Here is a 20055-nt window from a genome sequence, read left to right on the forward strand (position 1 = left end):
GGGTTATATTACCCCACCATTTTGGTAGCCACAAGGGGCGCCAGATTCCACACCCTGGAGCATAGTGGTTCATCTGAAACTAGAAGTGATGGGAGGAGTCAAAGACTGGTTTGACCAAATGGGGCCTGCTGCAGTCCCACCACCACAGTGGACACATTGGAGACTGTGTCAAAACCTTACCCTCACTCCCAGGGGAGGCTAAGATAACCAGATGAGGTGATAGTGGCAGCTGGACTATTCAGTAAGCAAGTGGCCAAGACTCTGTGTCAGGGTGCAGATGGGGCAAGTGAATTTGGAGACACAGATAGTGAACTAAGTCCAGTACCCAGACTTAGGTATACCCTAGGCAATCTCTTGGCTTCTGAATCAAGTAACTGACTAAAGTGAACACTGAGAACAAGTTGCTTCTACTACCCTTCAAACCACCAGGGAAAACAGCAAGCCGACCAAAACCAGGACCTTAACTAGCAATTGAAGGGCAGTGAGTAGTAGTTCCCAAAACTTGGACCAGGGCTCCCACACTTGGCACAGTTAGGAAAACTCATACTGGGTCTGAAATCATTTTATCTGGGAACTAGAAAAATTGCTGCTGCCTTCATAGTCTCTCTATATAAGACAGGATGGTTGAGTTATAAACGTGGGCTGAGAAAGAGCCTATTCAGGTTTGAGTTCTGTTTCTGTGACCTTAGGCACATCACACACCTCTCTGAGATTCAGTTTTCTTCATCTCTAAGGTAGAGATAATGCTAGTACCTACCTGTTAACTACAATTAAATTACAGAAGTGTTTAGCACAATACTTGGCATAGAGTTCAGCAAATAGTAGTATTACTATTATTCTCACCCTTTCCTACCTCTATCTCCAGTGCCTCTTCCCACCATGACCTCCACCACACTATGTTCTCCCTGTCATCTCTACCCCCTGGCATTATTCTGCTACTCGAGGAGCAGTGGGGTTGGACCTGGCCATACCTATTTCTCCCTGCTCTCCCCAGGGCTGTTCCCCCTGAGCCTGGGTCGTTCATCTCCCTGGTGACCTGAATCTGAACTAAGAGACAAATGTGGGGTGGCTGAGGCCAGGGTGGTAATGTGCTCCCTTATCTTCGTGCCCCTCACTGGGGCCTAGTTAATTTTCCCTTTGATTTTAATATAGATTTATTGAAAGTTTCAGTTATCAAAACAAACTGCAGCAGCAAATTGGTGTTCTTTGCAGGCCTACAAGTGCCTATAAAGCTGCCATGCTCGGGAACGAATGGCGCTCTCCGGGAGGTCAGTCATGGCAACAGAAAGTCCCTGGGGACACACACACTGCAGTTTAATATTTTTCTTATTAGCCTTTTTCTTCTTGGCTATCTAAGCCTTCCCTTTAAATCGGAAATCAAATGGAGCCACCTGCCCAGGGAGGCTGTCTTCCCCAAGCTGCTCCGCTTTCCATCTACCCTCTGTCATCTCTCTAGTCCTAGTCTCCTTGTCTCAGATCCTCTGGCTTCACCCTGTCTTGCCTGTTGTCCCAGAGAGAATTGTGATTCACATGCCCCACAGATGTATAAGGCCTGCCTGGGCTACCCTGCAGCATCCCTAGAAAAAATTGGGGCCCCCAGCTTCTTCCAGATCTGGTGCCCAGAAGAAAAGTAAAAGCCAAATTAATAGCAAAGGAGATGCTTTCAAAAAGGCATGCAGTCCTGTCAGGATCCATTGGACTCGAAAACAGCAAACAGGAGACAATGATCCTGGAGAGTGGGCAAGTTCTACTGGCCCAAGAATTGTGTGATTTCACTCTCATATCCTCACTGCCACTTCCAATGTGGCCTCTCCTCTCAATCCCAGTTTGTCCTTAATCTGTCCCTCTAAGGACATGCTGGTTTCCTAACTTCAGTGTCCCATTGGCTCCAATATCTAGAACCACCCATGGCCACCTCTAGACTCTGAAATTCATTCTATTCCAGGGGAGGGTCTCCATGGTCTGGTTACTAGGAGGCCACCATCATCTCTACCTGGTCAGAGGTGCTGCTAGGTCACCATGCCACTTTCCAATTCCTGGTGGCCTTTTATTGTTCTTAAACATGTTGTGTCAGCAGCAAGGGCTACTGCCCTTCCTCAAAACTATGACTGAAGGTTCTGACAACTGTATCTGCAGCTAGAATGATAGTGCTGAGGTCTTGACCAAGTGTGCTGGCTGACACTTACGGACTCTGTGATTTGGGGAACTTTGTGGTTTCACTGCATCTTGTGCTTGCATCTATTCTCATCTAAACACAAGTCTGTAATAAAATGATTTGCCTCTGAGTCTCTCTCCTGTGATATTCTGAGATCCTCAAGGAAAAGAACTGTGTCTTATAACCTTCCTATTCCTTGTGCATATATTTGATGAATAAATGAACGCTCCTTCTCTAGGCCTGCTTCTCCAACTATACAGTGGAGATAACACTTGCATCACCAATATAATGAAGAAAGCACCTCTCACGTGCCCACCCAGTATAATGTAGGTATTTGGTGAGTGAAGTGCCCTTCATCAATTTTCCCTTGAGGTTGGGTCATTAGTCACCTGCACTCCCACTTTTTACCTGTTCCTATCTCATTTCAAGTTGCCTGCTGGGCATTCACCCTGGGCTCTTCAGAGAGGTGCTGACTTCTCTTCTCCAGGCCAGGCTCATCTTTCCAACTCCATTCATAAATTGCTGCCTTCTGGTGGCTCTGTTTCTAACCAAAGTCCAATTCCCTGGGCTGCTTTGTAGTTCCTTTGCAACAAGGCAAATGTTCCCAATCTATACCGGCTTGCGGTACAAATGAGTTTACATTGATACACCTGTCTTGCTAATTCTGGGCTCCCACCTGCTCTTGCAGAAATGTCAATCCCTAGCAATGTTCCCCGCAAAAGCCTCAAAACTGTGCCCATGAGTCCAAGCCACTGTGCTCCTCTGGCTTCTATCACCAAGTGTATTGTAGATGCTGGCCTTGAATGCCTCTGCCTGATCTGGCCAATTCCTAATGTATTGTGACAACATGAGAACATGGCTGTCTCTTGCAAAGTGAGAAGGTGACTCCCTCCATATGACATTCTGTTATGGGAACAGGAAGCAGTGTTATTTAAGCTGTTCTACTTATTCTTCTCATTGGGCACCTCTACTGCTATCAGAGTAGCCAGGATAGGGTGAGTTTACTTAAGAGCCATCATATTCAACCAGTTATCATTCTTTTCAACCTCTAGACCTATTGTGGAAACTGGTTCACTCCACCAGAGCCTTTCTCTTCTATTATAGGTCTGTCTCGGGAACTCTGTTGGTCCTTCTAGCAATATGGTATCCACTGGGTTGTCACATACCCCTACTCAAGTCATGCTGGTACATACCTAATTCAGTATGCAGCTTTTAATTTGCTTTTCACTGAGAATTTTTCTTTTTTGGCCCTCATATAATCATTAGATTAAAATAGCTGGATCAGGAGATGTTGCCTAATTTCTCAGACTTGATGTAGCTGAGAATCAGCTCCAAACTCACGATGACACTCATTATACTACACTTCCCCCAGAATGTAGCCAATCAGCTCCTTTCCTGTCAGATTGCTTCCTCTGCCTTCCGCAACAGGAGGGCTTCCCCCTTACACCAGACTTCTTCTTCAGCTTCTCCCTCTTGGTCCTGGTTTGGCATTGAAGTCCTTTCCACTTAAGCTCCAGCTCACGCCTTGAGCCTTATTTTCCAGCAATTCTTTTAACTCTTTCTTCCAACCCACAGACTAATGACTACTCATTGAGGTGCTTTGCACTCTTTTGCCTCCAAGCCTTTGTTGATCCTGTTCTCTCCACTGGGAGTACTTTCTCTGACAAGGGAACATTTCCTGGCTCCTCAAGTGGCTCTTACCTCCCCTCCTCTGACTCCCCCAAGCCCTTCCTGTCTATGTAGCGCTCACTAATCCACAGAGCCAGGACTTGCTCAGCAATCTTATTTTTAGACTATGCCTGACCACAACACCCCAAGACCTAAGAGTGCTGGAGGGATTTTAGGAGGGCATCCCAAGACTTCAGGACATCTCCAGGATCCACAGCCCTCACTTTTCCCATGTCATAAGTAAATGTATACTCTGAGTGGTGTTTTGTTTTGTCTTGTTTTTTAAGATTCAACAAATATTCTTTGAATATTCTTTGAAATGTTTGGCTCCATGAAAGCACAGAACAAGGACATGAACAATAGACACACTTCCTTCCGTCTCTGAGCTTACACTCTAATTATGAAGACTTAATGGTAAAGAAATTTTTGTCACTCAGAGTGACAACTGTGATTCTAAAGACCATGAGCAATAAGGATTGAAGATGAGGTATCTAGCACAGCCTGGAAATCCTTTCAAGAACAGGTGATGTGTAAGTCCAGTTACTCAGCAATAAAAGAGAATAAAATCATGGCATTTGCAGGTAAATGGATGGAGTTAGAGAAGTGAAGTTAGCCAATCCCAAAAAAACAAATGCCGAATGTTTTCTCTGATATAAGGAGGCTGATTCATAGTGGAGTAGGGAGGGGGAGCATGGGAGGAATAGACGAACTCTAGATAGGGCAGAGGGGTTGGAGGAGAAGGGAGGGGACATGGGGTAATTAATGATGGTGGAATGTGATGATCATTACTATCCAAAGTACACGTATGAAGGCACGAATTGGTGTGAATATACGATGTATACACCATAGATATGAAAAATTGTGCTCTATATATGTAATAAGAATTGTAATGCATTCTGCTGTCATATATAAATAAAAAATTACATTTTAAAAAAAGGTTGAGTAGGAATTTTCCATGCTAACAAAGGGAGAAGAAAAAGGTGGCAAGGGGAGGGCATTCTGGGCAAAGAAAATAACATGAACAAAGGCACTAGGCCGAAAGAGAAAAAAGAAAAAGGGGATGCAAAGCATACTATGATTGGACCAGGTAGTGTGGCAAAGAGAGCGAAGAAGGGAATTGAATACTTGGGCAAGAACTGATCATGCATGGTCATAAAAGCTTTCTTTTGCTTTTTTCTTTTTCTAAAGATGGGAGTCTGTCTCCCTATGTTGCCCAGGCTGGCCTCAAACTTCTGAACCCAAGTGATCCTCCTGCTACCGCCTCCTGGGTAACTGCACATGTCACCTTATAAACTGTTTGGACTTGACCTTGAATGGGGATAGAGAACCTCTCAGGGTTTAAAGCCAGGCAGTGACTAGGTCACTCCTGTGTTAGAGTATGCTTCTCAAACTTTAATGTGTGTTCAATGCAATCACCTTGTTAAAATGCAAATTGTGATTACTTGGGTCTGGAAACATCTTCAGATTCTGCATGTTAAAAAGTTCCCTAGTGAGGCTGGTGCTACTGCCTCTCAGACCACGCCTGGAATCACAAGGTTTGAGACAATGGTATTGAATGTGTTCACTCCCATCAGCAGGGGCAGAACATTTTTCTTTGCTGAGTCTGACCCACGGCTGCTGTGGCTCTTCACATTTATTTAGTACTTACATTTTAGAAGCTGTTTATTGCATATGTTTTCCCTGTTCAGCAAAGTGCCAGGTAAAGAACAGTTGAGGGTGGGGACCTTGGGTTAGTCAAAAACAAGACAAAGTGTTTGGTGTCATCTAACAAGGTACAGCTTTCTCTGGGCTGCCTGCAGCCAGACCTGTCATAAACATGCCAAATGAGTCCTGTCTCAGCGGTGCTCCCTGGGGCCCCACTGCTACTCCAGCCCCATCCAGAGATGAGCCTGTTTATCCCTAACTGTTGTCTCTGACCTCTAAATCAATTCCCTATCTGATTCAAAACTCAAGTCCTCCCCTTCCCTTCTCCCAATTCCAGGCAAGGTCAATTTGTAAAACTGGAGGTAGTGAACTCTGTATGACAGCATTAGGAGCACAGGCTTTAAAGTCACACTGGGTTCACCCTTAGGAGTTGGGTGACCTTGGGCAAGTAGTTTATTTTCTTCAAGCTTCAGCTTTTTCATCTGTAAATTGGGGATAATAACTTGGCCTGTATCTTTGGAATGTGGTGAGAATCTGACATGACAAAGCATACAGTTCAAAACTCTTTGAAACATCTGAACACCCAATGATTGTTATCTATTGGTTTTATAAATATGAAAAGTGATGTATATCGAATCTTATCAGAGCCCTTTGAAAACTCATGTAAGTAGAAGTCACTGCCATCCCTTATACACCTACAGATTTTTCTGCTTGCATCATCCCCTCCCTGATGCTGGGGAGGCAGAAGGAAGCTGTAGATGTTCAACACTGAGAAGCACTGCTGGATAAGGCAGCCTTCGGGAGCTCTGAGGGGGCAGGAGATTTCCACCTAGCAAAGCTGAGGCTCAGTGTTGGAGGGAGATGCTTTGCAAATCCCCTCCCACCTCAACCCCATTCCCACTGGGTCCCCTCTGTCCAGGGTCACCCAGGCTGCCCCCCCCCATCTTCCAGCTGCAGTGAGAGGCAGCCTCAATCATTCATCTTAATGTCTCTATTAAACAGGGTTATGACCAGGAGGAGACAAGAAACAAGGTCTTTGAGTGTAAAAACACAGCTCCCAGGGCTGGGCCCCAGGGGACTCCTCCTCAGCACTGCTACTTATTTCAGGGTTACTGCTGCTAGAGGAGACTGAGGTTCCAGATCAGGTGCGATGATGCTGCCCTGAGTTCTCTCTCTCTTCTCCCTTCCCTCAATTCTTCTAAGAGCCTTCCTGTTCCCTTTTATTTCCAACAAGAGGAGCAATGACTTGGCATTTGGCAGCAGCAGCCACAGGGACCTCAGGACTGTCTTTGTGTTAGGCCAGCACCCTGACTTGCTCATGGCCAACTCACCTTGTTTTAGGCAGCTTTTTCACTGCTGTGATTAAAGAACCTGACCAGAACAATTGTAGAGGAGGAAAAGTTTATTTGGGGGTTCACAGCTTCAGAGGTCTTAGTCCATAAGCAGCTGGTTCCATTCCTTGGAATTCAAGGTGAGACTGAACATCATGGTAGAAGAGAGAGTATGGTGGAGGGAAGCCACTCACATGATGATCATTCGGTTAAGCTCTTATGATTCAATCGTTTCTCCTCTAAACCTCTTGCACTGTCTCACACATGAGCTTTTGGGGGACACCTCACATCCAAACTACAACATACCTCTTCCCAACAGTGTGGAGGCAGATACAGCCTTGGCAACTGCGCTTGGGCTCCAGAAGGCCTCAGCATCTACTCAGAGCCTCAGGGTAACAAGATTCTTTCTGATTGTAGAAAGAGTAAATGAGAAATACTAAGAAGACCACAAGTCCCCATCATTCATAATAGGGTAAGTCTTGGGCCATCAGCGAAGTCAGCATGTGCTTAGACCCAGCCCTGACATCTAGGGTGGTAGCTGTTGGCTCAAGGTTCCCAGTGCTTACAGATGTTCACCTGCACCCCTATCTGGTGAGGTTTGTGGGCTGAGGCTCCTGGAGAACCAGAATCAAAAGGCAACAACTAGGAACACATTGGAAATACTCAAAGGGAACCATATGCACAGGGTTGCCTTCAAAGGTATGGAAAAGTTCCCAAGAGAACAGCTCCCAAAAGTCAGTAATGTCACCATCAGAACATGAGTCCTTCCACTGGCATAGGAGGATAAAGATGTGGAAAACACAGAGGGACAGATACAGAAGGGAGGGACAGGGCACCCAACAAGTTTAATGACCATAGTCCCATAGGATTCTCAGGTCACTGGCTTCTGTTTCCTTCTGTACTGCTGCCATCTCACTGGTCCTGTCTTTCCCTCCATATCAACTTATTCTAACCATAACCAAGTGCATGTGGGCTTCCCTGAGGGGAGCTGGCATGGAGGAAACACTCAGGCTGCAGAGCCAGATCAAATGGGCTCATATCCTGGATCTACCCCTTCTAAGCAACATGACCCTGGGCAAGTCATTGCTGCCTCCTGAGCTTCAGTTTCCTCAAGGTCTGAAGGAGTGAAGGAGTTCTTCGTGTGTCAGCTTATTATAGAACCTGGAACCCAGGGGGAGGAGAGATGGAATGGAGAAGAGAACTGGGAGTCTTAGTCTATTTCATGCATGGGAAGGACACCTTCAGGCCTAGACTGCAGGGGCATTCTCTACTTTTCTTCCTACGGCTGTGGGTGGGTGGAGGGGCCTTGACCAAGAAGGGCTGTGAGAGAAGGGGGGCTGTGGGGGGAGTGCCAGAGCAGCTGAGGGCAGCACAAAGTCAGAGTGAGTTAGCACTGGTCCCAGGGGCTGCATGAGCAAGGCAGGCTTTTACACAGATATCCAGGGAACAAGAAATACCAGCAAGGAAGTTGCCCCATTAATAAATAAGGAGGTAGGAAATTAATGATGGTCTGAAAATGGCTGAGCTACTGAACTCGTTCTTTAAATCTGTCTTTAACAAGAAAAATAAAGAAACGAGATTTGGCCAATTAGGAGGTAATGAAGACACTGTAGAAATAGCACCTGACAAAAACTCAGGGGCGGGGGGTGGGGGGAACTAAATGAACATCCCATGGCCTTGACCAGCCTCGCCCCCAGAGACAGAAGAAGGGTGCCAGTGGAGGGCACTCTTGCTTATAAGCAGGGAGAGTAGAGACTCATCCAGGGTCTGGGAAGGGATAGGAAAGGAACAAGGATGGAGAGATTCCAATGTGGGCCTAATCGATGTTTTCCAAGAGCCTGTCGTAAGCCAGGCAGGATGCTCCACCCTCTCCAATATTGTCTCCTGTGAAGGTTGGGAATGAAGGAAAGGAATGGGGGATAAAAAGAAAACCAGGTGAGGGAAGTTTGAGTTGATAGAAGGGGGCACAGAGAAGAGAGATCTCTGAGGGTTGAGAAAAGGCAGAGAGGGCCCTGCTCAGAACTACAAAAAAGCCTAGCCTCTGACATATTTGGGGTAGTCCCTTTTGTGGTGTTTAAACCAGAAAAAAATAAGAAGCAAATAGGAGAGGAGACATGGGAGGAAAAGAGAAAAAAAAAAAAAAAAAAGCAAGAGGAAGGGTCTGGAGTCTAGAGGAGGGGAGAACAAGGAAGAAGGAAAATCTAGAAGAAAATATACTAAATAGTGTTTAGGATGGGCTTAGGAAAGGAGCTGGTGTGTAAGGTGAGAAGAAAAGGGTCATTATGCAAAGTACAGGAAAGGCCACACTGCCTGCCATGCTAGACTAACTGTGGTATCCCTGGAGGTCCAGGTGACCCACCCAGGGAGCAGAAGAACAGCTTCAGAGAGGCTTTAGGGAAGGAAGTAAGGGAGTAAGAATTCAGGTCCAATCTACCCACCCCTGCCTATGTACAAATGAACCCAACCCTATGGCTGGGAAGGAGCCTTCACCCTCCCCATCCATTCCCAGGCCAGGGCCCACTATCACCAGCAGCCCCTGGGTGCTCTCTTTGGGCTAGCCCACTGTTCAGGGAAGCAAAGGCCTATAGCTCCCCAGGGATAGAGGTTTTAGGATGCAATCTAAAGTGGCTGGGCTCTAATAACACTGACACTGTCTGCATGGGGGGCACAGGGGTGCAGGCAATGAAACTGCAGGAGAAGGAGAGGGCAGCCAGTGATGAATAGGGGCAGCAGCACCTCGTTAGAGGGTGTGTGGAGAGGATGGCCACTGCAGGGATGAGCCCAGGGCCTGATTTATCATCTTCAGAGCTGATCTGAGTGAGAGGGGTTAAGTAGCAAGTTAATGAAATCCGCAGATGCTGCTAAATGGGGGAGAGCTGGGAGCACGGGGGCTGGCGGGGATACCAGGCAGGAGGCAGGTGGCAGGTTGGCCACTGAAGGAGATTCATCTGGAGAGGGGATCGACATATTCCAGCTGAGGGGAAATCCTGCCTTAGTCTCTGCATCCAATTTTGGCAAGCCAGGGAGAAAGAGGTTAGACAGACAGCAGAGATGCACAGAGAACCAAGGCCCCATATTAGGGATGTCCTCAGTCAAATTTCACAGCGCCCCTTCCCCAGTTCCAATGGAGCTTCCTCAAACACTGGGCAACCTTGAGCCCCAGAGACAAGGAGGTGAATGAGCCCAGGCCTCTGCATCTCTTCTTCTAGACTGAGTGGCCAAACAAGTAACTACAGTTCTCCGTGATGAGTGCTGTTGAACAACACAAAGGAGGGAGCAATTAATTCTGACAGGGGAGGGCAGAGAGGTCAGGATGACATTAGAGCGAATCTTGAGAAATAAGGATTTAGCCAGGCAGAAAAGGGGAAGTGGGGCTTCTGGGCAGAAGGAACAGCATGAGCTAAGGCTAGGAAAAGCTCAAGGGAAGCCAAGGGAAAGGGAGCTGACCTGGTGGGGATGCCTGCTCAGGGGAGGCGGTGGGCAAGGGGAAACCGGCCAAAAGCTGGAGGCCAGCCAAAGTGGCAGGTGCAGGTCCTACGGTGCACAGGGTGTTCATAACAGGAAAAGGAGGCAGCCGAATCCTCGCCAAAGAGCTTCTTCTGCACGCCGGCTGCATCCTCTACCTCCAACAGTAGACTTGGGCCTCGATTAGGCAGTTTCCATGAGGATGAAAGGAAATCAACCCTGCCTAGGGTTTGGCATAGGCCTGGCACACAGTAAGTGCTTACTAATTGTAAGTTATTGTTATTGTGGTTGTTAATCTTCCCAGGATGAACTAAAATTCTGGGTGTTTGTTATGGTTTGGAGGTGAGGTGTCCCCCAAAAGTTCATGTGTGAGACACTACAAGAAAGTTTAGCGTTGAAATGATTGGGTTATGAGTGTTTTAATCTAATCAATGCATTAATCCTCTGATAGGAATCAACTGGATGGTAACTAGAGGCAGATAGGGTGTGGCTGGAGGAGGTGATCCCAGGGGTGTGTGCCTTTTATTATATATTTTGTCCTTGTTGACAGAAGCTCTCTCTCTCTCTGCTACCTGGTGCCATGTCCCCAGCTGCTTTCCTCTGCCACACTCTTCCACCAAGATATTCTGCCACACCTGGACCCCTGAGGAATGAAGCTGGCCTTCTATGGGCTGAGACCTCTGAAATCATGAGCCCCGGGGCTGGGGATGTGGCTCAAGCGGTAGCGCGCTCGCCTGGCATGCGTGCGGCCCGGGTTCGATCCTCAGCACCACATACAAACAAAGATGTTGTGCCTGCCGAAAACTAAATAAATAAATAAATAAATAAATATTTAAAAAAAAAAAATGAAATCATGAGCCCCCAAATAAACTTTTCCTCCTTTAATTATTCTTGTCAGGTCTTTTGATCACAGCTGTGAAAGAGCTACTAAAACAATTTTTAGTTTATTTGGGACTCCGTTTTAGAGGTCTTCGTCCACAGACAACCAATTCTATTGCTCTGGACCCAAAGTGAGGCAGCACATCATGGTGGAAGAGCCCAACAGAGGAAAGCTGCTCCGCCCATGGCAGGATCAGAGAGAGAGGGGAAGGGGCCCCAAGGAAGATGCATCCTTCCCGGGCACACCCCCAGTGACCCATCTCCTCCAGCCCATGCCTTACCTGTCTTCAATTTTCACCTAGTCAGTCCATTCAAACTGGAATGGATTGATTAGGTCACAGCTCTCATAACCCAATCGTTTCACCTGTGAATATTCCTGCATTTACAGCTTTTGGGGGATACCTCATATCCAAACATTAACACTGGGTTAGAAGTCTGACTGAAGCTCCAAATGTACCTTGGGAATTGCAAGAGATTGAGTAGACAGGTGGCTACTTAATAAGTAGAAACTTGGGCCCATGAAGCAGAACATAATCAATAGCTCTAATAACGAGGTAGGTCAGGGTACTGCTGAGATACCAGGGACCAGTGACCTCTGAGAAGGGGAAGACTGACACATAGGCTTATATCAAAGGACCAGCCTATCCACACTTCTGCCCAGGCCCCACAGGGGCAGCTCTTGAAAGCAGGAAAGATCAGTTTGCATCTTAGGGCTCTATGGTCAAGCCATTTTATCCTTCCTCCATTCCTCAGAGCTGTCTTAGTCAGGCAAATATATCTTTGCCTATAGAAGCCTTCCCTTCTCTACTCAGAATCTGAGCAGCAACCCTTCCTTAGTAGGAAAACCTACCCCAAGGGAAGTGGCAAGGGTAAAGTGGCAAGATGTACTCATTTTTACTCTGTATCAACTAGGTACGTAGTACATGTTTGTTGAATGAAGGACTGAATGAACTAATAAAAGTCCTGAAGCTATTTAGCATGGCACAGCATAGTAACAGTCAAAAAAAGTCTCCCCAACTCCCCATCATTCTTTCCTCCTTCTAATTCAAGGCATCTGGCTTAAAGAAAATGAATAATAGTGTGGCTACTTAAAGAATAGGCCAGTTGGACATAATGGCGCATGCCTAAAATCTCAGAGGATCCAAGTTCAAAGCTGGCCTTAGCAACCCAGAGAGACCCTAAGCAACTTAGTGAGACCCTAAAATAAAATTAAAAAGGGCTGGGGATGAGGTTCAGGGGTTAAATGCCCCTAGGTTCAATCCCTGGTATGAGAAAAGAAAAGAAAAATTAAGGAAGGAAGGAAGGAAGAAGGGAAGGAAGAAAGAGAGGGAAAGAAGGAAGGGAAAGAAAAAAAAGACCTTGACCTTTGACAGTTCTGGGATTCAGACTTTATTATTCCATTACCTTCAACTTCATGTTCCTAAAGAAGTCTCAGTCTCCTCCTCTACAAAATGGGCACAGTAATAATACCCATGTAATAGATCATGTGGATTAAATTAATGATACATATAAAAGGCTTTTAACAGTGCTTGGAACAGAAAGTAACTGTTATACAGATTGAGCATGATTTAATAAAATTTAAATAGAAAGCATCTTAATTCTCCCTCCAAAATTGTATCCCTTCAAGCCTTCTCTGTGGGCTTGTACTCCCTCCCTGCCCCTACCTGATTTTTAAGGCAGATTCTTTAACTTTATTCAGTAATTAAAAACTAGGTTCTGAAATATACCAAAGCATAAGGTCAGGCAGGTCCACTAACCATCCACCCTAACATGAAAAAGACACAGGTAAGCTTGAGCATAGGCAGAACTAGAAGGCAAAGCAAACTGCATGGCACATATCTCAGACCCCTGTCATCTGTCACTGTTGTACTAGTGCCTCTCCACCACTCATGTAAGTTGAATGAAGAAATTCCTTATGACTAGCAAAGACAAGAGTTAGCTCAGTATGTGATTCAAGATAAAAGTAGACAGTGACTGTTCTGAAAGACAATGGGGAAGGAAAACCTTCCCAACGAGTGGGGCACTGATGGTCCACTTTTTATGAAAAGAGAATATATAAGACCAACCTAGAGTTTCAAGGTTAGAATATATGTAGATTCACAGGCAGTGGTTAATGACTGAGTTGACTAGACAGGTCCCTGAAAGGAAGCAAGATTAGGTCATGGGCAAGAGGTCTGGGTTCTGGACCCTAAGTGTGAAAATCTTTGTAGCACAAGTTAGTTCCGACCAGAAAGCATCTCCCGTGGAAGAGGTACTAAACCACCATATATACAAAATGACTCAAGCCAGTCAGCTTCTGTCATTGGCTACTGTGATCTTGGCACAATGAGTGCACAGATGAAGTAACTCTGATGGCATAGATGGATGGCAGTTATTATGAAGAGGCCCAGCTGCATGGGTTCCCACTTACTAAGGTTGATCTAGTTACTACTACTGCAGAATGTCTAACGGACCAGTAACGCAGATCAATGCTGATCCCCTAAAGTGGCACAGTCCACTGAGGACACAAGTATTATTTGGGGATCTTTCCTTTTTGGGAGGAATGGAAATTCATTTTGATAGGAATAGGTGTACATTCTGGTTCTGGGTTTGCCTTTTCTTCCTACAAGGCTTTAACCAGCACCACCAACTGAAGGCTTACACAGAGTGCTTAATCCACCAACACAGGATCTCCTAGTATCCATCATGTCAGACCAAGGGACTGGCTTTGCAGGAAAGGAGATGCAAGAGTGAGCCCATGGGATCAACTGGTTGCATCATGTACTCCAGCACCAGAAACTGCTAGCCTGATAGAGTAATGGAATAATCTATTGAAGGCACAACCAAAATAACAATGAAGAGATGATATTTTATAAGAATGGGGTATCATCTTCTTAGATACTGGCTCTCAACTGAAGGCAATTTTGCCTTCAGGGGACATCCTAGGGGATGGCTGGTAATGTCTACTGAGAGTGGGGACATGGTTGGCAGAGGGGAGAGGCAGTAATACTGGCATATAGTAAGTAGAGGCCTGGAATATGCATTCCACAGGGGTGCAGGATAGCACCTCTGCAATAAGGAATTATTCAGTCTAAAATGTCTTTGGTGACAACGTGGAGAAACTGCTCTGGGATACAATATGCACTTTAAATTAAAGACCTTTGTAATGGACATGTGTCCCCAGATGGAACAAAGATGTGGGAATGTGGGAATGTCCCCATTTACTAAAGTCCTGATGATCCACTTTTAGAAGTTGTGAAACTTTGGACTTCACACATTTAGAGGATCTGGTTTCCAAGGGGAAAACACTTTGTTGGGAGACACATCCAGAGTCCTCCTGATCCATGATATGGCTGCTGCCTGGGTTCTTCATGCCAAGGGACAAACAGGCAAGAAGAAAACTCACCATATCTTGGCAGAGGTGATTGACTCTGGTCATCAGGAAGTGGTACGGCTGCCTCTACACAATAGGGGCACCCAGATGAGATCCACTTAATACTTAGGCATCTACCATTTCTATTTTGGTGATATACAGACAATTGTAACAATCTCAGACTGAGAGGCCAAGGTAACTAGTCTGAGGTGCCTTGAGGATGAAAGTCTAAGTCATGCCACAGGTTAAACTACCAAGACCAATAAATGTTCTAGCTGAGTATAAGAGGAATCTTGAATTTTTAGTAGAAAAAGAATATAATGAGTGTAAGTTGTAGCCCCAAGACCAGCTGCAATAGTGGGAGTCTGTAGTTCATTTTGCCAACAATTCTCTTTTAAATTTCCTTCAGGAAGCGAGGCCCACCAAAATCCTATAGAAAATTCTCTTAGAACATTTGAAAAAGTGAATGCAAGTGGTACCTAGTGTAAATTGCAGTGGATGTTTGATCCGGTGCCTAGATGCACCTTTAGAAATGGAATGGAGGGCTGGGAATGTGGCTCAAGCCGTAGCGCGCTCGTCTGGCATGCGCGGGTGCTGGGTTTGATCCTCAACATCACATAAAAATAAAAAATAAAGATATTGTGTCCACCTAAAACTAAAAAATAAATATTAAAAAAAAAGAAAGAAATGGAATTGCCCCAATTCCAGAGCTCCCAGCTGCAGAGTTCTCTTTTGGATCATTTCAGGCCTTTGATAGGACTATATCACACATAGCTCAGCTGTTCCCTTTGCTCCAATCCTTTTTACCCCCTCCCCTTCCATTAGTGTTGATCCCCAGAGTACTCTCTAATAATCATCCTATGTGCTAATCTTTTCCTCAGAAACTTCTTCCTGGGGAACTCAATCTATGACAGTTCATAAACAAAATAAAATCGTTGCTATGGTCTAGATATTTGTCCCCTCACCCCCACCAGAATTCATATGTTGAAACAATTCCCAATGTGAGAATATAGGAGATGGGGTCTTTAGGAGGTTATTAGGTCATGAGGGTTCTAGGAATGGGATTAGTGTCCTATAAAAGAGGCCCTAGAGAGATCTCTTGCTCCTTTCATTGTGTGAGAACACAGCAAGATTATGCCTGTCTGTCTATGAACCAAGAAATGCTTATTCATTAGATACTAGAATCTTCCAGTGCCTTGATACTGGGTTTCTTGATCTCCAAAACTGTGAAAAATTTCTGTTGCTCGTGGGCCACCCCATCTATGATGTTTTGTTATAGTAGCCCAAATGGACACTAAGATGATTTCTATACATGTTGAGCTTGCTTACATTCTAGTCAGGTAGACAGGCCAAAAACAATAAACATAATAAACAAGTAAATCATTAAGTATGTTGGACGGTGGTAAGTCCTAATGTAAAAAGAAAAGGTAGATCAGGGTAAGGCAATCCATAGTTCCTATTAAATCAGGCCTCATTGCAAAGATGATATGAACAAAATTGAGGTGAGAAGGTTGAAGAAGTGGATATCTGGTGATAGTACGGGTATAGGGGATAGCAAGAATGCAAACCCTAAGACACCAGCCATTGTGTTTCAGGACTACCTGGGAAGTCAGTGAGGTGAGAGCAGAGTGACCAAAAAGGAAATACAGTAATGAGAATAGAGATTGGAGAAGGAATGTGGGGGTGGAGGAGTCAGATTATGTAGCCACTGTGGGTCACTTTAAGGATGATGGCTTTTGCTTTGAGTAAAATAGGAACTATATCTTGTCTCCAGGAAGCCCTCCCTCATTTTCTCTGATTAGATTGGGAGCCTCTTCTGTGCCCTCATAGCTTCTTGGGCTCCCTCCATGGTAGCACTTATTATATTCTATTGTAATTGCCATATTACCTGTTCTGTTATCTACTTAATTTTTTGTGAACTCCATGAGGATACACCAAGATTGTCTTGAAAACAGGGGACCATAGTGAGGATGTAGACAGGAATGAGGAAGTTAAGACACAGTCACACAGTGAAACTTCACAGAGACCAAAACAAATGTTGGGAACTGGACATTGTTCAGTATACAGCCAGTTCTAGAAACTAGGTAATTTCATTGCTGTCTTTGAATTGGGCATTCATTGATCACCACTCTTAGATTTCACCATTATAATCATTTAGTAGTCTGTTCTTGCTTCCACAGTATGTAACACTTCCATGGACTCCTGGCCAAGCCAATAGATTGGCTGCCTTTAGGTGGGGTATCCATCCAAGACCCAGTAAGGGTGGTAATGGCTCTCACCTGTGCATAAGAGTTCCTTATCTTGGCGGTGAGCTGTAGATTTGGCAGTTATTCAGGGGACAGTAGATTACGACTTTAGTACAGCTTAGTCCAGTGATTGGCAAATAGGAAATATTAATCAATCAATCAATCTTGTAAAAGTCCACCCCTCCCAAGCATCCAGAATAGTGTCTGGCACAGAACAGACAATAATAATTATTTTGGAATAGAAAGTCAGTGTATTCAGCAGCATAGCACTGAAGGAAGCAGTATAGAGTAGTGGTTATGCATATGGGCTCTGGCTATAGACTGCTTGAGTTCAAAATCCAGCTCTGCTACCTAGCAACTTCATGACCTTTATAAAGCTACTTAACCTATCAGAAACTCAGTTTTTGCTTCAGTAAAATGAGGCCACAAATGATCCCAATGTCATAGGAGTTTTTTGTGCATTAAATGAAGCAATATACATAAAGAAATTTTCTACAGTCCCTGTCACGTGGTGATGCCTCAGTAGTTAGTGGTGTTATCTTCCTCTGTGACACTCATGCAAATGGGTGTATAGCTCTATGCCAAATATTTTTCTGGAAGACAGAAGTCACTTCTCATCCTAGACTGAGTGAAGGAAGGTCCTACTGTGCAAGAGAACTTCCCAGGTACACACTGATTCTGAGACAGTCAGGAACATGGTCAACTAGCTGGACTCTCTTTCTTCCCTGAGCTGGAATTTATAGGTCATCAAGGTAATAATTGTCAACTTGAGCAAAGAAAGCCACTACAAAGGGTATACCCTAGGAACATTTCCAGGTCAGTAATCAATATATTTGTTGTTGGGTAAGCAGCGTATCCTCCAATTCCTGAAGTGAGAGGATCTCTAGACAGAGTATGTGACAGAGACAGAGACAGAGAAAACTCATTGACCATAGTCAAGGATTCTGCAGTATGTATATCTTAATATATCCAGTATGGAGAAGCCATTTGGTCACCAACTCTATGCACACAGGGATCAGTAAGAAGGTCAAGATTGAGACATGTCTGTGCAGTTGTGTGAAAGTAGACACAAATGAGGCTGGAAGCTTATTTCAGTGCAAGGGCAAGGCCTATCCTTAGGCCCTCTTGAGCTCCTCTCCAGGTTAGCAGGAAGACGGAAACAAGGACAGAAGGTGAGGCTTTTTTGGGGTGGGAGGACCTACTTAAACAAGAAGGGCTTCTGGTGGAGGACATGGTGAGACAATTTGAGAAAAGGTATGAGAGTGGCTGCTTTGGTTGGGTTATATTGAGGAGGCAGAGGGGTGATGGGAAAGGAGAAGGAAGAGCAGAAGCAAAGGGAAGATGGTGTCCCTGCTTCAAGTGCAGCCCTCAGCAGACCCGGCAAAGAACAAAAAGATGCTATGACAGTCTGCTCAGTGGGCAGGAGCCTGAAGAGCTTCCCTTCAGGGCTTTCTGGAACAATATGTCTGGGCCTCTGGCTTCACTACCACAAAGCCTCCTACTCTGATTGCCAGCCTAAGGAGCACAATGGCAGCACCAGCTTCCCTTACTGTGCACAGCACCTGGTAGCTAGAGGCACTCTTGTCAAGAGAGAAGTATTTATTCAGAAGACCAATCTTCTCTTTCCTAATTAGGTTGTGAATTTCCTTTGGGGAATTGGTAGAGCCTCAGGCACCGCCAGGGGGCACTAGGGGCTCTAGGCACCAGGGGCCAAGAAAAGTGAAATCCCCCAGCTCTGAGGCCCGAGTCCAGGTGCTGAGGTCCCCTGCACAGGACTAGGTGCAGCAGACCAGGGAGACTGTTGCTGGCTTATCTAACGAGAAATGAGAGGACTGGGCCAAAGAGCCCTATTTCTGTCCAGCCCTACACTACCTGCCATAAAATTAAATGATCACAATGAGTACATTAATTACCTGACACAAATGCTTTAACATAACAAAATTATTAGCCATTCTAGATTTAGTGTTTGTACAGCACTTTATATTTGCAAGGGCGTTGCAATAACTTACCCTGCTGAGGGTGCGTTTCGAGCCCTGAATGACATTCTAAAGGGTCTCCTCTGGCCAGCCAGCTGTCTGGCCCCTGCCACAGCTGGTCCCTTGCCCTTCTTGCCTACACTGACTGCTTTTCTTCTGCTCCAGCTGCCACCTGCCATCTCCTCCTGGAAGCTCCCTCATCTGTTCACTAAAGTCTTTTTACCTCAGAGAGCCATGGGCCCAGGTTATCTACTCAGTACTGCAACAGAATTCCAGGGTTCAAGGGCAGCAGCCCTGGGTGGGAGAGGCCTTGGTTCCTAGGAAGGCTGTTCCTTCTTTGACACAATGTGACTCCAAGTAGGGACACATGATGAATTCTGTACATAGAGGGAGCTCCAGATTTGGGACTTACTGCTGCTCAGAGTCCACAGAAATTGACTGTGTGTCCTGTTGAAACATTTGCAGAATGTTCACTGAGCTCACATCAGAGCAAGGCTTGGCCCCCTGGGGAGCATGGCATTGAGGAGGGTCACCCTTGTGCTGAGTCCATTCCAGACTGGATTCGAAAGCATAGGAAACCTCACTAGTAAAAACGTGTTGCAGTTGGCTTGGGTGTGAAATCTGCTTCCTGGGCAGAGAGATCAAAAGCTCAGTTGATGGATGTCTGTATACCCAGCTCTCCTTGCTTGCTTTCATCTTCCTTCCAGAAAGAGGAGTAAACATTCAGCTAGCAAGCACTGCAGGTGTTCCTTAAGGAGTGTGAAGGAATATCATTGAAAGCAGACAAGACCACCAATGATGGTGTCCATGGGGATCCCAGAGGCCTCAAGGAGGATTAAAATGAAGGGCATTTGCTGCTGCAGTTCCAGAATTTCTATGTAGGAAGGTCTCTGGGCCATAGCAATTTGGTTGGAAGGCAGCTGAGGAGGCTTACCTTGAAGCTACGTTTGTATAGCTTGTATGATACAGATCCATAATGTTTCCCAACATGTATTTAGTCATACTTTATGACAATTGAGAAAGCATCAATTTTCTATAAAAAGTTTATCATGGCACAGGGTGTAATGATTAAGAGCAGGATTATTTGGGTTCAAATGCCAGCTTCACCATTAACCAGTTGGGTAACCTCAGGCAAGGACTTTAGCTTCTCTATCATCCAGTTTCTTTCTTTAAAAAAAAATTTTTTTTTTTAGTTGTAGATGGACACAATACCTTTCATTTAATTTATTTATTTTTATGTGGTGCTGAGAATCGAATCCAGGGTCTTACACGTGGTAGGCAAGTGCTCCACCACCTAGCTACAACCCAGCCCTATCACTCAGTTTCTCCATCTATAAAA

This window comes from Marmota flaviventris, chromosome 10 (genome assembly GCF_047511675.1).
Source record: "Marmota flaviventris isolate mMarFla1 chromosome 10, mMarFla1.hap1, whole genome shotgun sequence".
NCBI lineage: Eukaryota > Metazoa > Chordata > Mammalia > Rodentia > Sciuridae > Marmota > Marmota flaviventris.